Raw genomic sequence first — 8,242 nt, forward strand, 5'->3', positions numbered from 1 at the left:
TACGGAATAATCCTCTTTATCCCGGGAACACGCTTTGCTCTGCAGCTGAGTTTGTCTGGTAGTGAAAGAGCCGCGCCAGCTTTCCTTGAACTAATGTTAGGTGGCGTCTTCTCTTCCGTCCTTTTACTTCCCACATATTTGCCTCTTTGTATTTCAAGTGCGTTTCTTTCTTTCTTTCTTTTTGAGACAGAGTCTCACTCTGTTACCCTGGCTAGAGCGCAGTGGTGTCATCATAGCTCACAGCAGCCTCAAACCCCTGGGCTCAAGCGATCCTCCTGCCTCAGCCTCCCGAGTAGCTGGGACTACAGGTGCCACCACTACACCCGGCTAATTTTTCCATTTTTAGTAGATACAGGGTCTTGCTCTTGCTCAGGCTGGTCTCAAATTCCTGACCTCAAGCGATCCTCCTGCCTAGGCCTCCCAGAGTGCTGGGATCACAGGTGTGAGCCACCGCGCCCGGCCTCAAGGGCATTTCTTATAGACAGCATATAGTTGGATCTTGCTTTTAAAAAAATTCAGTCTGGCAGCCTCTGCCTTTGGAATTGGGGTGCTCACACTGCGCGCATCGCACGTGACTGCTGCTGTGGTTGGGGGGTCTATTGTCTTGTCTTTGTTTCGTTCCACCTGTCCTTTACTTTCTTCTGCTGCTGCTTGGTTTCTGCCTCCTTTTGGATTAAATGGTGTTTTTTGCATTCCGTTTTCTCCAGTGTTGGCATGTGAGCCATAGCTCTGTCACCGAGTGGTTGCTGCGGGGTTCGTCACCGCACACGCACGCAGTCCCCCTCCCAGTGGCGTCCGACGCTCCCCGCGCAGCAAAGGGGCCTCGCTCAGCGCTTCCACCCGCCCTTCCCAGCCTTCGCGCTCGTATGGACGCACGTCTTATTCTCGATGTTTTACAGACTCTACGTTTCTACTACTTTGTTAAACAGTCCACTACCTTGTTACGAGTTTTAAGTTCTATCTGTATTTGTATCTCCCTGTAGTCACCATTTTACCATTTCTGGCACTTTCTGTTCCTTTTCACGGATCTAGATTTCTAACTGGCATCATTTTCCTTCTGCTCGAAGGACTTTTCATGTTCCTGGCAGTGCGCGTCTGCTGGCGACAGTCTTTGGCTTTTGTGTGTCTAACGACATCTTCATCACATCTTCGTTTTCTGACGTGTTCTTTGCTGGCTGTGGAATTCCAGGCGGACGATTTTTCCTTCAGTCCTTAGGGACGTTGCTGCGTCGTCTTCTCGCCTGTGCTGCTTCTAACGAGAAGGCGGCCGTCGCCCTTGTCTCTGTTCACCTGTGCAGTGTCTTTTCTGACTGCTCTGAAGACTCTCTGTTCGTGGGTTCTAGCAATTTGATTATAATATACTTTGCTATAATTTTTCTTCGTGCTCCTTGTCCTTGGGGTCTGAGATTCTTGGGCCAGTAGGTTTATCACCTTCAATCTGGAGAAGTTTCAGCCACTGTTTCTTCCCACGCTTTTCCGCTCCCTCTTCTCTCTCCTCGCCGTGCGGGACTCCGAGTCCCCACGTACGAGGCCGCCTGGGGCTGCGAGCTCACTGCAGCTCTTTTCTTTATTACTTTTATCCCCCTTTCCTCTCTGTTTCCTTTTGGATATTCCACTGCTGCGTTTCACCGTCAGGGATCGTTTCTCCGCAACGTCCAGGCGGACATGAATCCCACCCAGCGTGGTTTCCATCTCAGGTGTCTTAGTTCCATCTCGGAAAGTTCTATTTGAATCTTCTCTTTTTTTATATCCTCCGTGATCCTACTTAACTTTCTAAACCTATGGCCTATAGTTATGAAAGTTTTAGCGCCCTTCCCTGCTAATGCTAACATCTGTGTCAAGCCTGGGTCAGTAATTAATTGACTATTTCTCCTCATCATGGATCATGTTTTCTGGTTTCTTCCATACCTTCCAGATGTTGTGAATCTCACCTTGTTGAGTGCTAGATATTTTTGTATTCCTACGAACATTCTTAAGCTTTGTTCTGGAATGCAGTTATTTGGAAGTAATTTGATCCTTTCAGGTCTCACATTTATAGTTTGTCATTATTATTTTTTTTAGACACAGGGTCTCGCTCTGTCACCCAGGCTGGAGTGCGGTGGTGCACTCATAGCTCACTGCAGCCTCGACCTCCTTGGCTCAAGTGATTCTCCCATCTCAGCCTTCTGAGCAGCTGGGACTATAGGCACACACCTTTCTGTAGAGATAGGGGTCTTGCTATGTTGCCCAGGCTGGTCTTGAATTTCTGGCCTCAAGTGGTCCTCTGCTTCAGCCACCCGAAGCTCTGGGACTATGGGCATGAACCACAGTGCGCAGTCAGCTGCTTTTATAGTTTATTAGTCGGATCTAAAGTAGTGCTCAGCCTGGGGCTAGTTACTGCCCACAACCAGGACAAGAGCGTTGTGTGCATACCACCCAACCCCTGTGCACCCTGAGGTCTTCCAGCCTGGCTGGCAGATGTTGGCACAGTTCCCAGCCTTCTAGTCCTTTTGGATGCCTCTGTTCCAGCATCTGGAAGCTTCTTTACATGCATTGATGGATCAGTTCTCTGCTGGATACTCAAGGGGAGGACCGCACAGATCTCCAGGGTCCTCCCTGTGTGGCTCTCTCCTCTCTGATGCTCTGTCCCACCAACTCGGCTGCCTCAGTCTCCTCACACTCTCAGCTCTGTCTCCTCCACTCAGGGGTTCCGCCAGGCCCGGCCTCAGTTTCCCCTCTCTGCAGTGCAGCCCAGAAACTCTCTCAGGGCAGTCAGTTGCTATAGCAGCAGGTCTCACCTTGATTTCTCTCTCAGGGATCACCGTGCTGTTGTCTGATGTCCAGTGTCCAGAAAACTGTTCTTCCACTTCACACACACGCACCTCTACATACACACACGTATCTACATACATACGTATACAGTTGTTTCAGGTGGGATGGTAAATGCAAAATCCAATCCCTTTTACTCTCTCCTAGTGGAAAGTGAAAGTCCTTAACGATCTTTTCCGTAGCTGGGCCTCTATTCTCGCCACACCCGGAATGGGAGGGTGACCAGCAGCAGGACAGCTGCTCAGGCTGGGAAGCTGGGCCCTGCTGTCATCCTGCCACCTCCTTGGTGCTGGACCTCAAACAGTCGTTCTCCCGCTCTGGGCCGCAGTCTCCCCTTGTGTGCGAGCAGAGCAGTTGGCTGTCAGCCCCGAGCTCCCTCTACTTTTGGTCTGGTCTTTCCCATGCTCGGTGGGGGTCGCACACCAGGACTTTGCATCAGGAATAAGGAGACTTTTCCCTTCTAGTGTGGCCTTGTGCAGATCTGGTGTGACGCTGCGTGTGCCGGGGGGGGGGGGCATTAAACGGCCCTAGACATCTTACTTTTGTGAGGCTCTCCTGCAGAAAAGGCTCCCCCGTGACCCGACCATGACCTGCTTTCTGTCCTCAGAGCTGGGGAGGCCTGACCAAGCCCCCTCCCAGCTGCCCTTGGCCAAGCTCTGCCCTCCGGACCACCCTACCCACCAGGTACAGGGAGAGGTCCCCTGGGGGGAGGGGCACAATTTCAGGGTCCAGCATGACACTGGCAGGGGCACAGACCTTAATCCTCCTGCACGGCACGGGCCGCCAGGTGTCCAGGTTGGCCTCTCCTGGGCCTGCACCTAGGGGATGGGTTCCCCTGTAGGTCCTGCCAACACATCACCCACCCTCCAGCCGACAGCTACCTAAGCCTGCCCTAAGCCCTGGGCAAGAGACGAGGGCGGGCATTGTACTTCAGGCAGCCTGGCCCACATTTCAAGGCAGGTGGCCTGGACTTTCTGGAACCCTGTAGAGCACAAACCCTCTAGAGTGCATGGACTGAAGCACGGCTGGGCACGAGGCCAAGATCATGAGGACCCCGCCTGCCATTGGGGAGCTCACAGTCGGGAGAGGGACACACCGCATAGGGAAGAGGGGCACGGTATAGGGAAGAGTGGGGCGGGCAGCCTGGGAGGGCTTCCCGGAGGCGGCGGCCTCTTCCCCAGAGAAAGGCGCTGCTCCCTCCAGGCGAGGCCAGTCTCTGGGGAGGCCTGGACGCCTGGCGGTGACGCGGCCCGGTCGGTCTGCCCGCCCCAGTGGAGCCCTGCGAGGCCCCGAAGCGCCGAGCCGGGAGATTTCGGAGCCTTGGACCGCTTCAAGCTGCAGATGCTGGAGCAGAGCCTGCGGGAGGAGGAGCTGCGCGCCAAGCACCAGGCCGCGCTGCTGCGCCTGCGCGAGATGGCGCTCGAGGAGAAGACCCGCACAGAGCTGGTGTGGCTGGAGCATAAGCGGGGGTGAGCGCATGCGCGGCGCCGGCCCCGCCCCGCCCCCGGCCCCGCCCGCGTTTGGGGAACGAAACGTTCCGGCGGGACCAGTGACGGGTGTTCGCAGGAACTTGGGCAAGGCAGTAAAGTGCCCAAAACACAAGCAAAATATAAGCGCCCGCAGTCCCACGTCCGAGGTACGCGCACTTCCGGGATGTCGCGCCAGGTGCTGCGGCGGGAGCCGCACAGGTGGCGCTGGCGCAGGTGCACGTGCAGCCGTGCGCGCCACCGCCCCGCGCCTCGCGCCTGGGCTCCGGCCCGGGCTTTGTTCACAATGTCAGGAAAGCCTTTCCGGGTCGCTGCGTAAGCGCCAGGTGGGGAGGTGGGCGCGCAGAGGCCCGTGACTCCGGCCTCCCCGACTGGGGCCTTCCCTCACCTCCACCTTTCCTTGTCGCCACGGAACATCCAGAGAGTTTCCTCCAGGCAGATTCCTGGCGTGGAAGTGCGGGCCAATGGCAACCACCTGGAAGCTCTCGACGCTGCCAGGTTGGCCGCAGAAGGGTCGAGCGGGTGCTCGGCAGCCCGAGAACCGTCAGGCTGTGGGACCCAGGAAGGGAGGACGCCAGCGTGTGGGCGCACCCCCCACCCCTCGTCGCAGCTCTGGGCCAGTCTTTGCCTCTGAGACCAAAGATGGTCGGGAGGGGTGGGAACAGTGACAGCCTGGGCGGGGCCCCCATGCCTGTGCACACGTGGCTGCCCCCTCTCCAGCAGCCTGCACCGCACGGGCATCCCAGGTGGACGCGGCTGACTGGGCAGGCGGTGTCTGGGACACCTCCCATCTCTAGCACAGACTCTCAGGATTGGCGGGGCTCCTGCCATCTCCCCCCAGGTGTCTGGGGAGCAAGGAGGACAAAGCCATGCTGGCCGCCCTGTCGGAGAAGCAGCAGCAAGCCCTCAGCACGTTTGAGAAGGAGCAGGTGAGGGCTAGTGGGGCTGGGCGGGCCGGGGCGGGCAGGCACCTGGACATCCCAGCACCACAGCTGGAGAATTTGCGTACCTGCCATCCTCCAGGGCCACACGGGACCCTGCGGTGCACGGGAGTATCTGTGGGGTGTCCTGGGCAGGGTAGAGTGTGGCCCTGTGGCCCTGGCTCCAGGCCAGGCTCAGCCTCTTGCTGGCTGTGGCCTCAGACAGGTGGCTCTGTCCTCCCTGGGATGGGAGAGTAGCAGGACTAGGGGGTTCAGTGCGGCCGGCACTTGCCCGGGGTGGATGTGTGCACGTGCGCGACCTCGAGGACTTTCCCAGTTGCTCTGAGCCCAGGTCCCTCATGTGAAGATGGGGACAACCACGATGCCCAGGTGGGCGGGGCTGTGAGGGTCAGGCAGGGTCATCGGCGTGCCTGGCAGAGAGGGTCTCCGTCAGTGGCTGCTTTTGCCTTTACGCCAGCGTCACACCAGGCCTGGAGGAAGCGGGTCCCCAGGGAGAGTTGGTGCGGGGCGCCCATGCAGCAGGGGGACAGCAGGAAGTCGGGCTGTGCAGGCGGCAGAGAGGGAGGGTGGGAGCAGAGCCCGGGGAACTGGCACAAGGACCTGCGCCCACCACCTGTGATCACAGGCCCTCTCTGGTTGAGGCCACTGGGCCGGGTGTCCTCCTCTCAGTCTCCCCACGTGACACCCCTGGTACAGATGCAGGAACCGAGCTCGGGGTGCGGGATGTTGGGCTGGGTGCAAAGCCCAGACTCCCGCCCCACCCCGGACGCTCTGTGTGCACCACACTCGCATGGCAGGTGGGGGGCATTCCAGGCAGGGCAGCAGAGGCCCAGGCCACAGATCAGCTTCTCTCAGATGTGGGAAGACAGAAAATGCAAGTGACCCTTCAGGGAACAGCCTGGCCTGTGGGACATAAAGGGCACAGCTGTCCCGTGGCAATGAGGGCAGCTGGCGGAACAGGCCCTGGCTGGGGAGCCCTGGTTGGGGGGCATGGGGCTGGCCAGTGGCAGGGACGCCCGCCTGGAGATGGGGCCGCGTGTTGTAGGTCGTAGAGGCACCGTGGTGGGGGCTGGGGGCCATGGGGGAGAGACCCAGCTCGGCTGAGCCTCAGTTTCCCATCTGGCCTGTGGAGGCCACCGCCTCACAGGGTGCAAAGGCCCGAGCATGTGCTCTGCGCAAGGTGGCTCTGCCAAGGGGCATGTCTGCCAGGGAGCCACGGGAGCAGCTGGGGATGGCTCAGTAAAGGGGGGGTGTTGTCCCTGGAACCTGCAGGGCACCTGGGGAGTAAGCTCCCAGCCCCCACTGCCTCCTGTTGGTGCCTCATGGGCCAGACCCAGGGGACGCAATGTCCTGATCGGACCAACAGTAGGTGCCGCAGAGCCATGGCCGAGGCAGTGCAGCACCACGAACAAAGCTGCCCCACTGCGACGCCGCCACGTGGACCCCACTGCCTGCTCTTCTGAGAAGGACTCGGGCCACAGTGGCCCAGGGGGCCTGCCGGGCCCAGCAGGAGGGCTGGGCAGAGGCGTGTGCAGGGAGAGGGAGGCCCCCGGCACAGTGGGGGAGCCGGGGGTCCCCAGACACCCCTTTCCTGTTCGCTGGCCTCTTCCCTGTGGGAGCTCCTGGGGCGGGGGCTGTGCTGACATTTTCTCCCCTCTGCTGGCTCAGAGGGAAATCCGACACCTGCGGAACATCCACCTGTTCATGCACCGCGACAGGAAGCTGCTGCTGCAGCATCGGAAGGACATCCTGTCCCTGCAGAGGTCCATGGCCCACCTGCAGCAGGAGCTGCAAGCCGCGACCAAGCTGCCACAGGTGGGCGCTCCGCCTGGTGGGGTCTGTCCTCTGGCTGCTCTGTGTAAACAAGCAAGTCACTTGTAAAATCGCCTGTGGCCCCAGGTAGAAAGGGAGTTGCTGGCCGGGCCCTGGGGCAGAGCCGGACTTCAGGTGGTCGTGGAAGGTGCTCCAGGCCGGGGAGTGTGAAGAAAGACCCCGTGGAGGTGGGAGGACGGGAGCCAGGGCTTCCCCAGGGTGGGGCAGCGGTGGAGGTGCAAGCCGAGCAGGGGGATCTCCGTGGGCCTGGGGCAGAAGGAGTGTGTGGCCGGAAGGTTCCCAAGGAGGCCAGCGCCTCAGGGACCCAAAGCAGCAAGGCTCCTTGGAAGGGGCTCCTGCTCCCCTCCCCTTGGCTGACAGCCCGTGGGAGGCTGCGTGGACAGGGGCGGGGTGCTGTGTGCCTCCCCACCTGAGTGTCTCCTCTGTCGGCTGGGGGTGACAGTGGTCTCACCTGGAGAATGGGGACGAGGATCAGATGAACTGGGTTCTCTGAAGCACCTGGCCTAGGCTGGTCTGTCGGAGAGGGGACCCCGGCTACCCGACTCCAGAACTCACCATGGGGGGCATGGCTGGCCCTGGGCAGGGACTCTCCTCTCTGAGCCTTTCGTCTGCCCCTGTCAGCGGGGTGCAGAGCCCCTGGGAGAATGGGATGTCTGGCGCCGCCGGTGGGAGCATGCAGACCGGATGCCGAGGGCCGTGGGCACAGTCACGGGAAGCCCGGCACCTGCTTTTCTGAGAAGAGGTGGCCACACCAGGCTCACCCTGTGCTGTTTTCCACAGAGTTCCAGCCCCGAAGGCAAGGCCACCTGGGATGGGGGCTCTAAGAAGAGCCAGCAGCCTGAGGGGCTGGCACAGGGCTCCCCGTGTCCCCTGACACCACCCAGGCCTGGCAGCCCCACCAGCCACCACTCCTGGAGCAGCCCTGCAAGCTTGGAAGTCACGTAGTGAGTCGGCCCCAGTGCCCGCCACGGGAACCCTCCCCTGCAGGGTGACCACCTGCCCCCTTGCGCCCCGCCCTGCTCGGGGAGCCGCCCGTGGGGTGGGAGGAGCGGCTGCTTTTCCCACCACGAGCTCCCTGGCTTCGATGCGGGGAGCAGCTCTTCCTGCCCGGCTTATAGTGGCTTTGAGAGCTGGGGAGGTTCTCTCTCCTCTTGGCGTCGGCCCCCAGAGCCG

The sequence above is a fragment of the Propithecus coquereli genome, unplaced genomic scaffold (assembly GCF_000956105.1).
Source record: "Propithecus coquereli isolate 6110/MARCELLA unplaced genomic scaffold, Pcoq_1.0 Scaffold449, whole genome shotgun sequence".
In the NCBI taxonomy this organism is placed as follows: Eukaryota; Metazoa; Chordata; class Mammalia; order Primates; family Indriidae; genus Propithecus; species Propithecus coquereli.